This window comes from Onychomys torridus, chromosome 3 (genome assembly GCF_903995425.1).
Source record: "Onychomys torridus chromosome 3, mOncTor1.1, whole genome shotgun sequence".
Classification (NCBI taxonomy): Eukaryota; Metazoa; Chordata; class Mammalia; order Rodentia; family Cricetidae; genus Onychomys; species Onychomys torridus.
In genome coordinates, this window is record NC_050445.1 from 41,423,830 (window position 1) to 41,446,138 (window position 22,309).

The 22,309-nt window shown below is 45.0% G+C and overlaps 1 protein-coding gene across 1 annotated transcript in view; it reads right to left on the reverse strand.

The window, feature by feature from the left end:
- The window catches only part of Snd1 (staphylococcal nuclease and tudor domain containing 1), a 422,881-nt gene that overhangs the window by 71,725 nt on the left and 328,847 nt on the right, over nucleotides 1-22,309 (reverse strand). The window lies entirely within an intron of this gene.

Sequence of the window (22,309 nt, forward strand, 5' to 3'; positions counted from 1 at the left end):
TCCTCTTCTGTAAAAGGTCAGCCATAGGCCCCCGCCCCCCACACCTCATATTTGTTACTAGTTACTCAGTTTGTTAGAAGGGGACAAGGTAAAGAGAAACTAGGTGATGCAACAGTGTACTACCTTGAACACATTAGAGTGGACTGAGAAAATGAGGAGTGCTTTGAAAAACTGCCCAACTCTGTCATGATTGGAAAAGGAGGAGGAGGAGGAGGAGAACAAGAGGAAGGAGAAGGGGAAGGAGAAGAAGGAGAAGGAGAAGAAAAGTAGTCTCTGCTATTAGTACTCCATGGATTCTCTTCCAGCTCACACTAATAGTTAGGAAGCAGAGTGAGCGCTGCTAAAGCTATTTGCAAGACTAGATTAGTGCTCATACAAGCTGGAAAGCATTTCTTACACAGAATGAACTTGAGCCTTGGTCTGCCTTGTCCCTTGGATCCATTCATTTTGTCTTTAAAATCACGCAGGAAGCTTAATGTGCTAGAACATGAACTAACCATGAGTCGTCCTCATCTTGGCCCAGGCTGACCTGTAGGCAAGTTTGGTTCAGGCAGCCCCTCCTCTCATAGAAACAGGCAGGAGAAGGGATAAGAGTGGCAGACGTCTCTGGGCACGGCTGGGGCCATCTGCACTACTGTGAATCAAGGTTGGCTCCGACAGAAGGCGCGAGGGAGGAGGTGCAGCTGCTGATGGCTCCGACAGCTTGGACCTGTCCAGGCAAACAAGCCGCTCAAGTGCAAGAACAGCCAGCCAAGAAGGCAGAGCACAAATACGGACTTAAAGCTTGAAATCTGACAAGATACAGAGAGAGGGTAGGAAGCTGTCTGGTATTTCAACAGTGCCTGGCCTTGCCTGTCTCTCACTGCTGTGGCAGGTTCCTCTGCTACTGAAGGGGGGATGTGAGGTGTAAGAACTAGGGGCTGGAGGCAGACAAGCATCCCTTGAGCTAGAATTTAAAACTGTCCTTTGGGGGATTGTAGAGTCACCTCTGCGTTATTCTTTCTCATTGGTATTTCTGAAAACAAAAGTAAGCTCTTGTCTACAGATACATTTTTCTCCTCTACTTTAGTGTTCAAGGCTGGGAAGCAGTGGTCTTGGGTATGTTGATGTCTATCTGCCATGCTACTAACTACACAGGATGAGGAGTCTGTCTCAGCATCATCTAAGGAGGGAATACGGGGCTCTGTTCCCCTGTGTGCCCTTGTGTGGAGGAGCCCACAGCAGGCTGCTCTGGGAGTGAGGAAGGAGCTTGGTTCCTTCTACTGAGGACTCCTGAGGCAATGCTTCCCCCCTTAGGTGCACATTAGCCTCACTGGGCAGTCATTAGATACCAGTGTTTAGGTATTTTTCTCTTGGAACCTCCCCCATTCTCATGAGTTTTCCTCACTTTCCCTTTATCTTTGCTCTGGGGGTGGGGGACACTAGCATTAAAACTTTAGGTCACATTGCAATCTCCAGGGGCGGCAATAGGGACTTCATGATTTTTGAATCATCCAGGAGATTAGAAAGCCCTGCTCTAGATTGAGAAGGCAAGGAGAAGGCTGGTGAGACTCAGCCAAAAGAAGCAGGAGCTACTGCCCAGAGCTTTCCTTCCACTTCAAGATTATTTCTAAGAGTTAGCCAGGTGCCAATGACTGTCCTAGAGAACATGGGGGAACCCTCCTACACATGTAGCCCCTTCGGACGCCAGGTCAAGGGAGGAAAATGGCTAGGACCCAAGAACAACAAATGGGAGAAACCGAGTCAGAGACTACCCTTTATTCCAAAGCAAGGAGGAAAACCGAACAGCTTGTTTGTCTGAGACCGTTACAGAAGTGACCCTTCCCAGTCAGCCAAAGGCTCTTTTCTTGGGGAACACAGGGCCAACTCCAGATTGCCCTATGGTCTGGGTCCCCAAGCTCAAGTCAAAGAGGGACCGATTTTGAGGTGAGGCTGCTGGCTCAGTGCAGCTGCACTCCTGGCTGCAGCCACCTCTCGGTGTCCTAATTTACTTTCCTGTTGCTATGCTAAGACCATGACCAGAACAAACTTCAGGAGGACAAAGTTTATTTGCTTACATTTCCAAGTACCAATGCATGTCAAAATGCATCACACGGAAGCCAGGGCAGGAGCTGAAGGCAGGAACCGAAGCAGAGACCATGAAAGAATGCTGCTTACTGACATGCTTGTTCAGCATGCTTGTTTGTATGACCCAGGACCACCCGCCCACGATGGTACTGCTCACAGTGGATTGAGCCTTTCCACGTTAATCTGTACTTAAGAAAATGGCCCACAGATATGTCCACAAGACAATGTGATGTGGTAATTCCTCAACTGCAATTCCTTCTTCCCAGATGTTTAGGTTTATGCCAAGTTGACAAGAGCTAACTAGCATGCCTGGCTTATTCGTTTGTATGCCTTTGTAGAACCTGTTCTGTGGCAAGGAGTAAGCCAAGTTCAAAAGAATAATAAAGATTGATGTTCTTGAGGTTATCTAGCACACCTGAGATGGCTAGACTCGGAGGGATGACAGTGGGGGTATATATGGCAGGAATGTGTGCTTAGGGCATGCCAAGAGCAGAAGTCTCAGCTTCCATCTGCTCAGAGTCCTTCCTGTGAGAAACACAGTGAGGGTATATCATGGGCTTGCAGAGTACCCACTGCAGTACTTTCAGGAGAGGACAGGAGAAAAATCGCACAGCTTGGATTGTGAACACAGGCAATATGAGTGTATTGTTAGGGCCAAGACTGACTTTCAACCCTGTAGGGAGCCAGAGATGCCCCAGTCCTTTGGCACAGGCACAGGGTGGGTAGATGACCTCAACACTTCTCAGGCAGATCTGCTAAAAGGACTGCCCTGGGAGTTGGAAGCCTGGCAGCCATGCTCTCAGTAAATACCCTAGTAAAACTGTATTTATTCTAGGCTAAGTGACCTAGATCATCTCTAGTTTCACCCCCTCTATAGGACCCTGTAATGATACACAGATTAGCTAAATGTTCAGGTGCAAGTAACAAAGCCCCTGAATAAAGATTAGCCAACAGCTTTCCTCTGAGTGAAGAGGTGCTTAGCCAGGGTCCTAATCAAGGCCATGGTGCAAATGTAGGATAGAAGCTTCAGCATGACTCCAGAACTCCATTTAATTTGGCTGTACAAGCTGCTGTTGGTCTCACCTGCTAAGCAGCCAGAACAAAATAGCACTTGGGAACTGGAACAATGTTGAGGATATAAAGACACACACACACACACACACACACACACACACACACACACACACACACACACACACTGAGAGAGAGACACAGAGACAGAGACAGAGAACGAGAACAGACAGACAGACAGATACAGAGACCGATACAGATATGAACTTCTGGGAATGGAGAGTGAGTATAAACTTCAGCTCACACCAGCAGGAGCCAAACACCATTGGGTACAGTGCTTCAAGGAGACAAGAACTCTCTTCTACTGTGCATCACAGTGTAGCTGCAACCATAGCTGACTTCCCTGGTATTTCCATAGACGTTCTCAGGCTGGAGCATGCAGCATTGGCAAAGGATAAGCCAGGTGAGCCCCCAGGCACAGCAGCTCTCCATGGGAGATGCAGAGAATGTAGGAGGCATGAAGCTGTCTACTTAGCTACTCCTGAATTCTAATCTAAAGGCAGAACTAAGTTGTTCTTTGTGTCCATCCCATCACCAGATCGCCGACTGCTTATGAGCTTATGAGATCAAGTTTCTGCTGATAGAAACCTGCAGTCATGAACACAGTTTACCGATAGGCTAGGGCGTGGTGGTCCGAATTCAAGCTCTCAATAAGTTCTTAACCTTGGATGCATATTGAGATTCCTTGGGGAGTTTTAAGAAAATCTTTAAAACATTTTAATTATACAACCACTTCTGAGAAATTAAAAACTTTTAACACTGAAAGTAAAATAGTAGTGAGTACTCTCAATAAAGTCTTCATTGTCCTATCTTTCCCCTTTTCTTTGCTTTAGGGTTTTAAAGTATACCCAAGATACGATGCCACTTCAGCTTTACATACTTTGGTATGCATCTCTAAAAATATGCGGTCATTTTCTTACATAACCACAATGCTATTATCACACCTACCAAAATTAACAAAGCTTTCCCTTGGTGTCAGCTAATGCACCTGGGGAACTTGGAAAAAACAAAACCCCCAAACTGGTGGTTGATGAAACTAGAATTTCTGGAGTGAGGACCAAATATTAGTAGCTTTCCTATGCCTCCCTGACCTATGTGTGTTTCCAGGGTGATGAATCACGGCCATGGGGTCTGAAGCAAGTTTTGTGAATATCCTCTAGTTCTTTATCAATGCCCCCCCCCCCCCCCCCCATCAAAACCTCAAACAAACAAACACCACCACCAAACCAAAGTCAAGGAAAGCATGACAAGTCACAGACAGATAAAGACAGGAAAATAAAAGCACAAAATAAAACAAACCAACAAAAAACCCACCCCTGGTCTCCCCCCCACCCAACCCCAAGCCCCAGCAAACCACAGATGGAATCCCGTGTAGTGCAAGGATGCTTCTGTTCAGGAGTGGAAGCCCACTCACTTGATGCATCAGATACACCAAAGGCCTGAGCAGCCCAAGAGGAGGGTGGTTCCCAGCTGCCCACGCTGCTTACAGAGCCCTCAGTGCTGACACGAGGCCAGACTGCATTCTTTCTCTTCTTTTTCCTAGCTTTTCTTGGCACTGTACTGCTGTCTCTCTAACATTCTGACTAATGCTGTGCCTCAGCACCTGGGTCTCAGGAAGAATTAATTACACAGGCCATGGTGAGGGGGTGCACCAAAACTTCTTGGGTGTTGGCATTGGATTATAAGTAGTACAGTCTTCAATTTTACTTATTTATTTCATTTAAGGAAATAACTAAACAAAACATCCTGCAAAAAGATGAGGCTGTATCACTGTAGCTAAAAATACTTCCACTGAAGGCGGCCGCTCACCAGCTCCTCAATTAGAGATGCTACAGGGCCCTTTGTGAGCTGTGCAGTGTTGGCAGCTCCACGGGGGCTCTGGGCGGCCAGGGACAATCTCTGAGCAGTGACTTTCTACTGTTGGGTGGAGGGGACTGGCTAACAGCCACTGAGTCAGCATCTGCGACCTGAACACTGCAGGTAGCTTCTATACCCCTCTTATTTCTGTTCTTGATTTCCTTGAGGGTTACAAGTGTACCACAAACAAAGAAGGCAATGATACCATCCAGCTTGCCTTAGGACATCTGGGTGCTGGACAGCAACTTAGAATTGTGTTTCAGGGATAAGCAACCCAGGTGAAGCCTGGCTGAGGGTGGGTGAGTAGAATTGTGGTGTTGAAGCAAGAGCTTCACAGGGCTTCCTCAGGATTTCCTTTCTTCATTGTCTCAACGTGTAGTAAAGGTCATTTAATTCAACATAGTTATTTTTCCTGGGGAAGATCAAACCTCATGGAGGTCAGAGTTGGAAAGAGTCTGGACTTTCAAACATGGGATTTCTGATAAGGAGTCTAGTGTTCCACTACACTGTACCACTTCAATCAGTGGAGTCATCAACTTTCAACAAGTGTCAAAGGAGCTATGGGAAAAGGTACCTGCGGCTCAGGTGCCAAGGGACCAATGAATGAGAGTTGACTGGTGGCCTGCACCCCAAAGGCTCTGGGGAAACCCAAAGTCACACACAGCAACCGAGTCAGATGTTCTGCTGGCACAGTAACAACTCTGCAGACCTGTGACTTTCAGCCAGAGTTCTATGGCCATTGCTATTTCTGTCTGAGAGAACAGGAAACAACACTGGAATAAGCATGATAAGTGCCTGTCAGGAGAAAGGGGTGGTGGCGGTGGTGGTGGGTGGGCAAGGCTGATTTCCTTGATATTGAAAGCTGCTCTCAAGGGCATGAGGAAGGGCTAGAGAGATGGCAGAGGACCTGAGCTCAATTCCCAGCACACAAATGGTGGCTCACGACTGCCTGTAACTCTAGTTCTAGGGGCTGGTGCCCTCTTCTGGCCTCCACAGGCATAAGACATGCATGTAATGTACACAACATACATGCAGATAACTCATACACATGAAATTAAAAAAAAACCTTAGAAAACAAAGTAAGTGCATGAGGAGTAAGGATTTAAACAACAACAACAACAACTGAGAAAACATACCCAGTGGTCTGGTCAAGGAGCATATCTCCAGTATTCAGTATGAACTCTTGCTGGTCTGGGGTCCTGCACTATCCAATATGGTGGTTACTAGCCACATTCTACTTCTAAAACTTAGCTGCTGATTCATTTCTCAGCGTGTGCATGTGTGTGTGTGCAGGAGTATCATATGTGTTTGGTATCTGCATGTGCCTAGTGGCTAAATACTGGACAGCACAGATAAAGAACCTTTCCAATACGGAAAATTGTACGAGCATCGCTTGACTCTGGTTGTCTATCTCATCTCTTGCTGGATAGCAGTGGTTTCTGAAAATTCTTCTGAGCAAGAACTGAACTTAGGAAGCCAATGGGCTCCACAATGCATCCTCCACCAAACCAATCATCTGGGCCCTTAAAGAAGCTGGTACTGAGCACACAAATCCACCAGGCAGTAGGTTCCTTAGGTCCCACCTTCATACCCTAGTGCCTGTCTACATGCTTACAGCTACTCTGACCTTTGTGTGTTTGCTCAGTTACTATTCTACACTATTCTAATTGATGTTTAATATAGCTTAACTCTGCATGGTGTTCCAAGCCCCTCACCAGGGGGCCGCTCACAGGCAGAGTTACAATTAATAGCAATCCCCAGAAAATTATGCCCTGTATCAAAGTTGTCATTGCACCGTATAAATGCTTATTATTACTATTGAATTCTCCAGCCCTGACACCTCCCTATGTTTACTAGGTAGCAGATAAACCTCTATGTTTGTGCCTTCTCTACTTTACCACACCATCAGGACTAAATATAGCCCTTGTGTGTATGTTTAGCTCCATTTAGCTATGCTTTGAAAAAGGGGAAATCAGCTAATAAAGTTAAACTGCTAGAAAATGTGAATTGCACCCCCCAACCCTTGCTGCCCACTTGACAACCCCTTAAAAGACAAACAAGGAGATGGAGAAGATGGTGCAGGGGGAGGCAATCTCAGCACGGAGTGAGAAAGTCTTCCAGACCCTGACAACACGGCACAGCTCTCCAGAGGCCTTCTGTGAGGACAGAAGGAGCAGGTCCCTGAACATACCATACTGGGGACAAGGAAGGGACTGTGTGTCAAACCTGAGTCAGGGACTTTAAGGACAATGTCAGTTAGGCAAGTTAAATTTTCCCCAATCTCTTAAATAAAAACCCGAATAAAACAAGATGCCCCTCACCCCCAAAAAGAAGAAAAAGAAAATGCCCCCAACGGCGAGCAGCTTAGCACTCTTCAGTGTTTCCTCTGGGTGCACTCAAGCTTAGATTTTTGCCTGAACGAACAACAGCTCTGTTCTAACTACACATCAAAAGCGACGGAAAATTCCAGTTCAGTCACACACCTGTCCTCCTCTCCCTCTGCCATGGTTTCTGGTCCTATGTGCTGTTAGTTCTGCATCCCTATCTGGACAGAGTCTCCTGAAACAGTAAGGCCTAGGTGACTTCTCTGTGGACTGAGCCTCCTGTCCTTGTCTCACTAAAGAAAAGCAATCTACAGAAAAGGCACTTGTTTACCTCTCTGTCTACTTCAGTCACACACACCCACTCCTTTGTAGAAGCCACTGTCACATTCTTACATTATTACTTGTACTTCAATTGGGTGACTAGGGCATGGTGGCTGCTGCCTCAGAGGTACTGTGGAGGTGATGGCAGTGTGGAAACTTGAGTTCTAACTTACTTCAAGTGATTTGACTTCATTTCTCAGTTGTCTCACCTGTGACAAAAATGTTTGGCTTGGGCTCCATAACCTTGGGAGCCATTCTAGCTACAAAGTATTCTAACTCAGTATTATGAAGCTGATGCTCAAGTCCTTGGAACTGAATGGGTCATACTTATTTCTATTTATAATTTTTTTTGCACTCAATGCTCCATGGAGAAATTTAGATTGCTATTCTAAATTTTTCTAGCCAACAAAGGAAAAGTTCTATTTTAGTTTGTTTGACATAGAAATGTTTATAACGAGATTGAATTTCCTGTATTATATTTGCTTTGCCTTCTTCCATCTTTGTCTAAAAATGGAGTTTCTAAAAAACCAGAAATGCTTTCTGTATTCAGGGCTAGCAGGAACAAGGCTGCCTTGGCTGGAGGAAGAAGATGGTATGAGTCTCAAGCCCCAGTGGAGCAAGACCATGTGCCATCTGCGCCACTAGCTGCTACATCTCCAAATCATGTCTACTCTGTAGTTTGCTGCTCATATTAGGAGCTTAGCCACCAGCACTTGCCACCTATGGCAAACCTCGAACCTTTGTACCGTGGCTGCCAAGATGATGTGAAAGCAAGGGGCTGCTTTCCAGCTTAGGAGAAAAACACATTCCATGGAAATATAGTCTTCATTCCCCCCTTCCCCCGTTTTTTTTCTCACCATCTCCAGCTATTTATAAAGCTTTGGCCTAAAGAGCAAAGCTGTCAACAAAGTTGAGTTAGATGAGGGGATGTCAGGCTCCCCTCACCCCATCCATGCAGATACTGGTTTGTTAATGATTCACGGGAAAAGAACAATTGTCCTGCTGGCAGCTTCACTTGTAATTAACCAACTTTACACAGAGCTGACTGCCTTCTTCAGATCTAGCACCCTCAGACCACATAGTCATACTGGGTTTTCAGTGACATCTCCCTAATGGAAGAGGGATATCCAAAATAGTGACCTCGACCCACGAGCAGTCAGAAAGCATGATGGAGGTGGCAGTGCTCTTCTGGACAAGCCTGGCTGGGTGCTGGGCTAACATGAAAGACTGCAGCCCCTGACAACAGCCAGCAGCCAGCCTTGGGACACCATTCCACATAGACTGCCATTAACCATATACTCAGGTAAGTGGCTAAGCAGAGCTATCCTCCAGGAAGCCCCCCAAATATACTTCTCCATCAAAACTCAACCCAGGAAGATGCTTCTTGGAATTGGCCTGCTTTGCATGATAGCAGTGAACCTCAGCATGGATGAAGTCAGAAAGGAGCACTGACCAGCTTGAGTGAAAATTCTTGGTAAGAAGCAACCCTACCTTCATATATTTAAGAGAGAGAAGCAGCAGCTGGGTTAGCCAAGTTGTGGCTCAGTAGTCAGCGCTAACTTCCCTCTTGGAAGTCCTGGGATTAAAACAAGTCTTTCTCCAGGTATGCTACCATGTGCAATACTGCACTTTAAAATGAGCACTCTGTTGTGAAATGGCTTGAGTTGCACATTTAAAACATGTTCTCCATCACTTTTCCCAAGTGGCAGTCAGAAGGTATGACCAGTGAAGGTGAAGAGCACACACATGTACACATGCTTATCCCATGCCTAGGATCAAGAGAAGCTGGTAAGAATCACCTCTGTGTTTTATCCCTGTGTGGACACAAAACCCATTTACCATAAGAACCCTTCCTTCATGCTCCAACTCTTCCTAAATCCATCCCTGGCACCTCACATTCTCTAAAGGTGAGTCCACTTCATATTGAAAAGCCATGGAGGATTGATACACCTTACACCATCAGCAAAACCGGAGCCACAGGGGTCATGGCCTTTTCATTCACCACACCCAATTTACATTCTGGAGATTTAAAACAGACAATAAAAGGATCCTATGCACTTTTGGAAAAATGAGAGGGGGGCGCTGCTGAGTGACAGAGCAATGTTCAACAACTGGTGCCAAGCTGCTTTTTTTCATGGCACAGCACAAGTGGCAAGCTCTTCAGATAAGCCATGAAGCCAAAGAGCAGGTCCCAAAGCAGTTTATTGTTCTTTGTATCTCCCCCCACCCCCCCACCTTTTGTGTCCACTTTTGATTAGAAGAGCCAAATATAACGGTTCTTTCATTTTCCTTAAGGCAGCCTGGAAACAGAAGTAATACTGACTGCAGATCAGCAACCCACCAAGCGGACAGTCAGTGGTTACATAGCAGGAAATGGATAGCTTATGACAAATGAACTGGTGTTGCCTGCCATTTTTCCTTGCCATTATTTAATCAATAAGGGAAAAGGTGAATTGCTATTGATCTCTTTAACACCCTTGAACGATACTGTACAAATTACAGAAACACAGGGGCGTAGCTAAAAAAAGGAAAAGAGGAAGGACAGAAGTCAGTCAGTCTGGGCCATGTGAAACCATTTTCTCCTGGAGTGGTCTAATCACTGGAGTAGGCATGCTTGGTGCTCTTGTGAACGTGCCATGAATAGCCCCCTTTCTCATACCTTCAGGGCTAGGCACAGCATGTCCGTACCTCTACCTGCTTTTAACATGCTGCAGTGCTTTCTGTAGGGCAATGGGGCTCCATAAACCATACAACTGCCCTTGATGCAAGGCTAAAGGCCTGTACATTACAACATGATGGGGCTCCCAAGGTCTCATGAATTTTTGAAGTTGCCATACTTTAGTGGTGTTGAGCTGGGGTATCTCAACCACTGACTATAATTTTGTATGGAAAAGCAAGAATCCACAGCTTCAAGGACAATCTCTAGCAATAACTTATTAACCCACTTCTGGGTCACATGCCAAGAAAACTAATAGGTAGCAGAAAAGTGAAATTTATACTCAAGAACACATATCACGGCTTCAGGTTGAATCACATGATCAGGAGTTTTGGTTAAAAAAAAGTTCTAGGTCTTTTTTCTTGATCCTAAAAGGAGCTTGAGCACATTCAGACAGGCAGGAAGACTGATATGCAAATATGGTCTTATCCAGACAACCAGGGAAAAGGAGCGTTAGCTTCGCATCTTTAGTTCAGAGCTTCATTCAACAAGTTAAGTACAAAGGAGGAGACTGTGAGAACTGCTAAGTCTTCTAGATTTGATTCGCTAAAATACATCACAACCATGTGAGCTGACATATCACACAGATCTGACAGCAGAGGAAAGGGGAAATACTGACCAAAGTTGAACCCAATAGAGTATAGAATTATCACAGTTCCAGATCACAGTTCTGTGATCTCCATCAGTTGGGCCCTATTACTGAGATGCTTGCTGGTGAGAAGAGAAACTTTGGCCAGCACCCCCCTTTCAGACCACATGACACTCTCAGGAGATCTCCTGGGGCCTAGGTCCTCAGGAAATTCCTCATGTCTGAGCATCCCCCTTATTCGACATTCTTAAGGAAGGAAGAAGAAAGCTTTAGTACCCCCATTTTGCAGATGGCAAGACCAGGGCAGGCAGTCAATGAACAATATGAAACAGAATCTAGACTTAAAATTGTCATGTGGAAACAGCAAGAGCCCTCAGGCTGCTTCTGGTACTCTTGCTTAAATGGTTCTCCAGAGATTGTGACTCAGGTATAATCGCATAATTTTGAAAACAGTGACCCACAGTTCACCAGTGTCCCCACCTTCCTCCCACAAATACCCGAAAGGCCAAAACACAGAGCCAAATTAAATGCGAGTTACAAAGCTGCTGATGTGCCGAGAGTGGAAGTGCTGAGATTAGAAGGAGGAAGTACTTAAGGGCACCCTAGGCATTTGGCCACATCTGCAGTCCTGGAAGCTAAGGGGAGAGCTCTGGTTCTCTCTGCCAGGCAGGCTGAGAACTAGTCAGACAGTCAAGAGATGGGGCACATGGCTGTGGGAAGGCATGACAATAAGAAACAACTAGTACCCTCCTACAAGGAATCCTCCTATTCTGAAAGTGACCCTATTCTAAAATTACCAAGTGGCAAGTGGCCATGCCAAAAAGCCCATATCCAGCCAGTGGCAATGGACTGTTTATTGCATTTCCTCAAATAAGGTAGGTTACTGTGCTGCCATAAAAACCCAGGTCAGTGGTTTTAGATTGAGCTGGAGGGGTAACAACATCTCATAGCGTAAGCACTAGAGAGACCTGAAAAGTCAAGTGGCAGAAGTAGCCCTCTGGGAAGAGATGGAAGGATCTGTAGTAGCCGCATGATCTTCTACCACTAGCCAACTTCTTTCTTTACCACGAAAAAGAATTCTACTGTATCATGAGACAGGAAATGGAGAGAAGGAAAGCATCATGTTACCCTAGGAAGAAAAGGGCATGGGGAAAGGGGCTTCCAGTTTGTTTACCTTTTCATTCCTGCTTCAGAGGACAGCTGTTACTCCTATAGTGATGGTTCCAGACAATGCTACTTGAGGTTCTTTTCCTGTCCCTTTCTGTCCTGGTTAACACCTAGATCTTTCTTTAGGGCTCCTGCTGGCATCCTGCTAGTTTCCAAGTTTTCCAATTTAATACCCATCAAGGACAAACATATGGCGATCTTAGACTGCTGTGACTGTGGGGTAGAAGGATGGGGTCAAAAGGAGCACAGCGACACTATCTGAGGACAAGGAGGCCTGGGCTGCCCGGGATCTAGAAGGCCGGCCCTCTCTTACTCTCGAGTAAGGGATTCTTATATAGGTAGAGAAAGAGAAAAGCGAGGAACCTCCACGGTAGTTCAAGCAGTGAAGATACTTAGCCATTATTTCTCAGACACCTACAAAGTGTCTGGCTCCCTGCTCTTGTAGTGATGGTTGGCCTTATCAGTTCATGGTCAAATCTAGAAAAGCCTTCTTATAAAGGTTAAGACTCTTAGGACGCCCTTTGCTTTTTCAGTGAAAGGGGCACTGCTCAGAAAGAAGTGGTTGTGATGGATGGGGCATGAGGAACCAGAGGCAAAATGGCCCAGTCTTATCATACTTAGAAAAAAGACTGGCTGATGCCCAAACCATTTAAAGGCTCTTTTGAGAACTTAGATGAAGGATGGCAAATGGGTTTCCATCCAAGTGCCAAATCCATCTAATTGGTAGGAACTTAAAAAAAAAAAAAAATCCTTTTATTTTTTTCCTTCTCAGATAGGGTCTCAAGATATAGCCCTTACTGGTCTGAACAGACCAAGCTGTCCTCAAACTCAAGAGATCTTTCCTACCTCTACCTACTAAGTGCTAGGATTAGAGATGTATGTCACCATGCTCAACTCAACTGCCACTAGTTTTGAAGAAGGCACAAGACTGGATGGGGGGGTGAAGGAATATATTTACATTTCTTGACAATAGCTTAGACAGGTTTGGGAGTAAGGCAGTGGAAGAAACATTACTTTTTGTTGATTCTAGTAAGAATACTGTTCACAGCACATGCACCTTTATCAAGCCTACCACCATACTGTGGGTGTAGTGTTTTATCCACATTGGAGTTTGAAACCCACATTAGCAAAACCAATAGAGAATTAATGTCCCTAATAAGATGCTGCTGCAAATTGCTGTACATGGAGTGTCTCCTATGCACTAGGTCCTATGGTAAGTGTTTACATAGACATTTCATTTTCACAGTAACCTCATCGAGAAAGCATATTCTTTAGACAACCGAAGCAATTAAATGTAGCAGGACTGCTGCACTGAACAGTACAGTCGCAGTATACAGTGAGGCTGCCCTTGTTTAGATGCTGAGGACTGTGTCTAAGATAGATAGGAATTGGAAGTGAGGACCCAGGTCTCAGTCTCCACATGCTACTCAGTTTTTGTACAGTGACAAAAGAACAAAAGATGGCCATAAGACATAGTGAAGATGAGTCTGAGAATGAGCTGTCCCCCTGTGACTATGAAACCCTGTTGTCTGGGCCAGGTTTAGGGTATCTCTGCTGTTAATTCTCAACCTTGCTCATAATCTTATTTCATGCATCAAAGCGTTTCATAACAGACCATTGGTCACTTTCATTTAAAAAATCCATTTAAGTTCAGCTGACCAGAAACTGTCACGGGTGGATAGCAAGTAGGAAGTTCATCAGCAGAGCCACATTTGTAACACAGAGGCTCCCTAGTCCTGGGTAACAGACCAGGGAGTGGGTGAGAAGAAGGCAGAATTAAGGTCAGCTCATCCACCAGAATGCCTGTGTCCTTGGGGGAGTCACACGGGGAACTGCACAATGTTAGTGCTACCTGGAGAGCAAATGTCATCTGCAATCTGCTTGTCCTTTGCTCGAGGTTCAGGCAGCCTTGCTATTATATACTACGAGCTGTGTTCTAAAAAGGCATCAACTGAATTATGCAATACCAAGAGGTAGGGGAAATCCAGGCGGTAGGTATATCTTAGAATGCTTGGGACAAAGAGAACAGGATCGAAAGCCTCTAAACACATCAATATGAAACCTCACTGTGGTGGCTGTAGGGTTAGTGTTGGTGTCCTGCATGAAATGCTTTTGACAAGTAGGGGGCAGATCTGTATGAGGTCATCTTTAGTTCTGAGGGAAACATCTGCCTATCCAAAGATAGGAGATGAACTAGAGAACTATTTTCCAAACCAGGCTTTAGCAGGGAAGGTAAGGAGTTCAATGGAAGGTGCTCTGTCTGAGAAACAAAAACCCTGAGCTACTTTCCTTCAGCTCTTCATTATTATATTAAGACTATTAGCTTCTGCTGTCCCAGTTAAAAAAGAATCCTCACCGTTGAAAGCTCCAGGAGTGGATGTTCAGGACAACTTCAGAGAAAGAGAGGCCAAGGATTCTGTTTCAGGAGCATTTATTACATCCCAGCTCTCCTAGCCCAAATCTTACCTGGAGTGGAGGGTGGTTTAGTATTCTTTTCTCTTGATAACACTTTTCCATTTGTCCTGGGTCACAAGACCTACATAGCTCCTGAGAGCCCAGGAAGACGAACGTGCTTGGCAACAGCTGTCTTCCACAGGTTCTACTCATAAAGAACATGTCCTATCAGAATAGACAGTATCAAATCTGGTGAGGGGCAGGGACTCTATTTAGTGTGTCTCTGTGTGAAGGTTCAGGAGCCCATGTCTACAATAATGCTCTCAGAGCCAGTAAGTGTATTAGCCTTGTCTTGAGACCTTGCTTTAAATGAAGTTCAGATGAGTACCATGGATCATTTTGGTGGAAAGATGCAAGAGGAGATCATGTTTGAGTGGCTCCGTCTTTTCCCTGGGACTGATCTGGGTCAAGACTAAGATGCAAAGAGGAGACTAATGTGCCGGGATCATCTTGGCATTGCCGAGGGTGTTGCTGCTTCTATTTGGGGGAAGGAAAGTACAACTGTCAGGTCCAAGCACTGTATTTCTTACTTAATTTTTGATGGAACGACAGTCCACACACAAGCTGATCTGGAGAGAAAAATACAAGCCTCTCAGAGAAGAGTTTACAACAGTGGAGAACAGTTCCTGAGGGAAAAGATGTTTCCTGCTGAATAGGATTTTCTTCTTGGGGACAGAATCACACCCCTGAGGCCCTCCTCCATGTCCCAAGGAGGCCACATCTCTTGTGTTTTATGCCATGCCTGTCCCACCCTCACTTCTAGCAGCAGTGACAGATGTGGACACTCTTTTCTGGAGGGCAGTGAGGTCTATCAAACCTAGACTAGACAGCCCCTATGACACACAGGTAATAGGATCTTGGCCAAGCCAATGACAAATTAGCCCCAGCAACTATTTCAGAAGAATGGTTGTAATTCTATGCTTGACTGGCTATGAAAGTTCTATGCACAAGAACAGAGGAACAGCAAAGCTGAGCCAGCAGCTCTGCAGAAAGGAATCCCACTGGAGCCAGCATGCAGGCTAAGCTTGCTGAGGAAGGCCACTGGAAGCTGCCCTAGGAGTTAAAACTGACCAGGGGACCCAGCAGGCCAAGAGAAGGAGGGAAAAAAAGGCATTGTGATAGTAGTACTCATTTAAAACTTTTATTTTAAGCCCCCCACCCCCTTGAGACAAGGTTTCACTATGTAATGTAGGCTGGCCTTGAACTCAGAGGCATCCTGCTTGTCTCCTCAATGCTCCAACTGAAGGTGTGCACCCACCACACCTGGCTTTCTGACATCTTCTGATGATGTTTTCATTTATAGGCTGTGATGGGATTTGAGGACTCTTTGCCTTGGGGGTTTAGAAGTACCCAGGAAGAGCTTGAAGTCCAAATGTGAAAGTTCAGATAACAGTTTGATATTCAAATACTGTTTACAACTCAACTCAGAACAAAAATTTGTGGGTGCCTACACTTTAAAATAATCCCTCGGAGCTGGGTGGTGTTGGCGCATGCTTTTAATCCCAAGCTCTTGGGAGGCAGAGGCAGGTGGATCTGAGTTTGAGGGCAGCCTGGTCTACAGAGCTAATTCTAGAACGGCCAGGGCCACACAAACAAACAAAATCTCTTGGGCATAACAGTCTAATTAGCAAAAGCAGAGGACAGACCCATACAAGGGAAGGAGACAAGAACTGTGTCAGGAAACTGAAAGGGGCCCTGGTGGCTTCTTTTAGACCACCAAAGTTTGTTTTTTTTTAAGCCCTGAAGCTTTTCTACAACACCAACCATTGTTCAGTTTTGTGTAAGCATCTTGGTTAGAAGGACAGGGAAACTCAGAGAGGATAGGCTGTAGTGAGTACACAGAAAGGTCAAGTTTACAGGAAATTCCTCAGTTAGAAGTCACATATTCAGCCTCAGAACTCTAATGCCTTCCTTCCACCCCCACAGAGTTTAGGGAGCTTTTCCAGAGAACTGCAAATAATAACAGAACAGGCCTTCTTCCCAAGTCCTAAAACTGTGGGGGAATAAATCACTTCATTTTACAAAAGCCTGAGTGTCTCTTGTTGACTTATAGAGATTGGTTACTGCTAGCATCATAGGCCTGCTCTGATAAGGTGCAGATATGAAACAAGTGATGAGACACAGGTTGGAGAAGTGGCCAAGGAGATGTATAAATCAGAGATGGCATTTTATCCAGAGCAAGGGAGCCAAGTCTTTGTAAACAGATGCATGCTCATAGTTGGGCTTGCCTCCTAAGAGAATGACTAGACACAGGAATGTGGGCATATGTTACCATATGGAAGGAAGTAGTCATATATAAAGTACAAGGGCCAGAAAAGTTAACAGCACATGAAGCAAGCAGGAATCAGATAGTCAAAAGAAAAAGCAGAGAAAATCTCCAGGGAGCTAGGACCACAGCAAATCCCTCATGCCCCAGAACAGAACCAGAATGGAATGTTTCATGGAACAGCATCAGTCAGTGTTTGAGCTTTGGGAAAAATCCTTTAGTTCTAGACACTCTGGAGTTGAAAAGATGATAAAATACGGCTTAAAAAGTGATCCCTTTCTAGTAACAGAATTAGCGATATCTGAGGAGCAAAGTACTTGATTGGGAGTGCAGATATTTCTATTTTAGTCTTTCCTCACCAACAGCTATAAGAGGAACAGGTGTAACAGAGTTTTCTGGACTGGGAGAACAACTTTGCATATATTTATTGTGAGATATATAAAGAGGCTTAAAAACCAAAAACCCTAGAAAACACTATAAAATTAAAGTTCCTTTACCTGAGTCTCCTTCTAAGAAAACAGCAGTGAACTATGAACAAACTGAACTTTGAAAACCATCATGGGTGGATGCTGAACTGTCAAGGGTGGGTGAGAAAAATCACACCCCTCCTCCCCACAAAAAGCTCTTAAGCACTTGTAGGGAATAGAGATGTTTGGAAAAGGCTGTAGACATCCCCTTTCTCTTGGATGGTGGCTACAATAATTTAGAATAAAGGAATTTCTGCAGAAAAAGTGAAACACAGCTGAGCAGCCTGCTTATTTTTTCAGCAGTGGCTCAGTGAGGGTTCCTAGTGGACGTGGCAATCACCAAGTGTGGGAGAGCAGACTTCACTGGGTTCATCCTGGCCAGGCGAACTGCACCCTCCTGGATTTCCCAGGGCTGAAATACCCTCAGTACTGTGTGGTACCCTTCTTCCTGTCATGGCTCTCCTCGGCAGGGAGTAGGCTACATGAACAGATGGGTCAGGAGGCTGAGAGGCCACATTACACAGTGCTTGAGGGATGCTATGGGTCTAAGCCAGAGGGTGCACCAAAAGCATAGGGTTAGATCAGCCTTCAACCCCCTTTCACACAAGAGGCACTATAACATGAAACCTAAATGAAGGAATTGGGCCTGTTCCCCACCCCCTTCCTTGGCTAATCTTTCTTTCCTATGTATACTATGTTCCTCCATAGATAGACAGACCTAATAACCAAGATAGGGCCAAATTCTTCCAAATGGGCATTTTTTTTTTAAATAGCAACAGTTGCTTATAATGCTTTAGTCCTTGCTTTTTAAAAAAAAGTAGGGGCTGGGGGTCAGAGGAAAACTAGGGCTGTGCAGGGTTACTGAAGCTGCAGAGTGAGCTCCCTGGAGGAAATCTTCCCTTCTGATGCCAGCAGGAAGAGGGGAAATAGGTCAGGGCAGGAACCTGAGTTTTCTGCTGGAGCTGTCCAGCATAAGGGTGTCATTACCTAGGCATCATCAAGGAGCAATTCTGAGGTATTAGAGAGGATGAAAGAGTCATCAGCAAACATTGGGAATGATTATCAAGCCCCTGTAGACTCATCTTCCTCCAAAGCTATACCTGCTAAGCCTAGAACCAGGAAAGATGTAAAACTGACACTCTGGGATCCCTCAGAAGTAGGAGGATCATGAGCTCCAAATCAGCCTGGGTTACATAGTAAGATTGTGTCTCAAGTAAACATTGTGACACTGATCTTTTATTAATACCTTACAGCATCTTTTAAAAAAGTTCAGGTTTCTCCAACACAGCAGCAAGCAGAGTGCTGGCACGTAGTGACGGCTCGGTAAGTATATGCTGGCTAGCTGCTCTTCTGGAAGCCGATGTCAAAAGAGCACAAACGACTGCTGAATTCATGACGAAGGCCTCAAAGGGCTCTTGGATGGCTGGATTGCTAGATCAATCTTTTAGACAGAAATACCAAGGCAAGGCAGCAAAAAATCATATTCTTGGGACCACACGATAACTGGAGTGTGAAGACCTAGGAGTTTGCACTTTTAGCCGGGTATCTGCCCATTAGCTAATGCTATCTCTCATCACTACTTCTGGGAAGATGCTAGCAACAAGCGCAATTCCCTGTCTGGGAAATTACACCACATCTCCCTGTCCTTGGCAGTGTCACAGGGAGTTGCTTTAAAAAGGCAGCTGCATGGTGGGGGTAGGAATAAAATGTCACGAAACACATGCTAGCCAATGGGACACAGCACTGCAGCTCAGATAAAACAACAATTTTAAGTTCTATGGCCCGGAAGCAGCCCAGCTTCAAGGTCAGAGACCCCTCCAAGCTCTACATGGGTACCACGAGCCATTTAACCCAATTCAGCATAGTCTATATTACAGGGATTATAAGCAAACTTGACTGCAGCACATACAACTTCTGACATCATTACGCAACTCCATTACACTGACTTATGGTGTAAAAGAAGTCATAGACAATGCACAGAGAATTACCATGGGTAGATTTCAACACAACTTTATTTGCAGAAACCTGGCAGAGGGCCAGATTTACACAGCCCTAGCATGCACCATTTTGGTAAGGCTGGGAAGAGATGTTGAGTGGTTCGAATTTCCTTTTGAGTAAAGGTAAGAATTTAAATCCTCAGAAAGACCCTTGGCTGCTCTGAGCTTCAGATCAGAGAATCAGGTAATAACCTGGTATTTGACTTGTAGCTCTTCCTGCCTTGGGGCTGGCAACACCATCTGAATGCCAGACCACTGCCTGGAACCAGGATTCCTAAATTCAAGAGAACTGAAGCCAAAAGGAATCAATGGCTAAGGGGGAGCACCTGGTAGAAGACAGGAAAAAGTGGTGTAATGAAAAGGACAAGAGAGCCATTTAGGAAAATGGGACTGAATGGTAGCTGCAAATGTCAGTAGTTCTGTGCTAATGTCAGTAGTTCTATGACTAAGGAAAGCATGGTAATCAGGTCTCAAGATATGGTAGACCATCTGAAATGGTAGAAAAAAGCCTTGTCTGCCCCTTGCAGGCTCTACATAGAAAATGGGACTGGAAAGGTAAGTAATTTTCTACTCACTCAATGCAGATGGAGAGATAGGTGAGGACTTGTGCCCTGTTCATTCAAAGCCAGCTTCCCATTCCTTCCTCGACAGGGATCTGGCCTAGTGACAGTGGCTATGATACTTTCTCTCTCAGTCTAGATCCTTCTTTGGTCATGATGGGCTTCCACTTATGGAAAACCCAGTAAAAACTTTTTCCATAGTAATTCAGATTTATAGTATCTGGGGGAAAGCAGGCCAAGGTAGAGAAATCCTGGGCTCAAACGAGATAATGTGAACAAAGGTTTAAAGACTTAAAAGGGAAGATGGGGCAGAGCCAAGGAGAGACAGATTTATAAAATATCCAGTTATGCTTGATTATCAAAGGAAGGAACAGGCATAAACCCGATGCTCAACTGCAACTATTCCAGCAGCAGCACAGACTCCAAGTTCCTGAAGAGTCACACGGCAAGTTATGTATGGCCTAGGAGCCCTGCCCCTGGCTCCCATGTATTCACACAGTCCTTCCTTCAACAGGTAGGGTACCAGGGCACCAGGGCACGACACCTTGCCCTTTATTTCTGTGGAGGAGTAGAAAGGCAAGAACTTTGCTTTCTGAGGTATCTTATGGAGCAGGTGAAGATACTACACAGGGAATACTAAATAAACAACACTCCTGCTAAATGAAAACCACCCTGACTCTCTTACCATTCAGAAAACAGTTTTCATCTACTCTAGGAAGGGAAATGCCCAGGAGAGTTGGCTACAGCTGGCTCCTTTAGTCAACATCTTAAATTATTTGTGGTTTAGGCCATACTCCCATTTCCTCTGGATAATGACCTTTCAAAACAGTCTGACCAAGTAATCATATCAGCGCTAAGACAGACAATGCAGAATGTTCATTATAGACAGACCCTAAACAAAGGGCTCTGAAAGATTGGGCCACTACAATCAAGAAAGATAAATATCAACTTTGGATTAGACTAAGGTTCTGCAAACTTATATGGCAGAGGCATTAAAGAAAGCGGAGAAAATGTCACCTTTTCCATCAGTAAGTATTAAAAATACACAGATAAAGGTAAGGCCACAATAACCAGGAGACAGTGAAAGAACATTTGGCCATTCTTCTTAGCTGTCACCCAGAGGCCAGAAAAAGGCCAGGAAGAAAAATGGCAGGGGATCAAGAATTAAAAAAGAAAGAGAAAAGGAACCTTAGCAGTTCTCAATCTGTGTGTCTTAAGCCCTTTGGTGGTGGTGGTGGTGGTAAGAACACTGGAAAATATATTTACATTATGATTCATAACAGTAGCAAAATGAGAATAATTTTATGGTTGGGGTCACCAGAACATGAGGAACTGTGTTAGAGGGTTGCAGCGTTAGGAAGGGTGAGAACCACTGCTTTTGGAGATGTTAGTCAAAAGGAAGCGGAGTCGAGTCAGGTGAGATGTAATATACAGTTCAACTTCCCACAAGAGTCTCAGGACCTCCTTCCCGTTGTAAGCATAAGAACCAGTAATAATCAGATGCTGCACCAGGGCAGTGGCACACCCCTTTAATCTCAGCACTTGGAAGGCAGAGGCGGACAGATCTCTTTCAAGGCTAGCCTGGTCTACAGAGTGCTTTCAGGACAGTAAGAGCTATATAGTGAGATGTTGTCTTGAAACAAACCAAGAAAAGAAAACAATCTGCTGCTACTTCCTGTGATGTCTGCAGGTCACAAACTACAGTGGGCCCACCTGCTTCCCCAGTTCCTGTGTAGCACAGTACTGAGAGGTCCACAAAGTCAGAAGGAAAGTCTACATACTTTGCCCCTACTCTCTCGGTGTTGCTAGACAATGTTATGGATTCAAACACTAGTGGAAGATCAGGGTGAACATTGCTATCTTTAAGTAATAAAAATTCAAACTACACTGTGTGGTTACAAGATGTATGTGAATATGTAGGGCCAGTACATGTATCACTATCTAGGACTTCTACCATTCAAGTGTAAGTGTATCTTAAAAAAGAGAACAGGGAGCAATGTAAACTTAATGAAATGATTAAGTGCTGCACACCCCAGCCACTGGATGGCCAGCAAAGCAGAGAAGCAGCATTACCCAGGTAGCTGTAGTTGACGTCTGGGAAGTGGAACAAATACCTCTTTAATAGAGGATTCAGGATTTGTTTGGCCAAATCCATTTCTTTTACTAATTCAAGAGGGCAAATGTTAGGGAAATCCCAAAGTGGTGGCCATGGACAGTAAGAGCACTGTGTACTGCTAAGTAAGTTAAAAAAGCAGTGGACCTCTCAGAGCTTGGGCAGCCCAACACAAGCCCTTAGGGCTGACCTGTTCTCCCATAGCTCCCAATATTAATGGATGGAATGGCTGATGGTTTAACGGAAACGAGATGCTGAAGTTTCTACCCAAGTTTATCCAACACTGAACATCTTGAAACCCATATATCTGCTCTCAAGGACCTGGAGTGACCCATGAGAG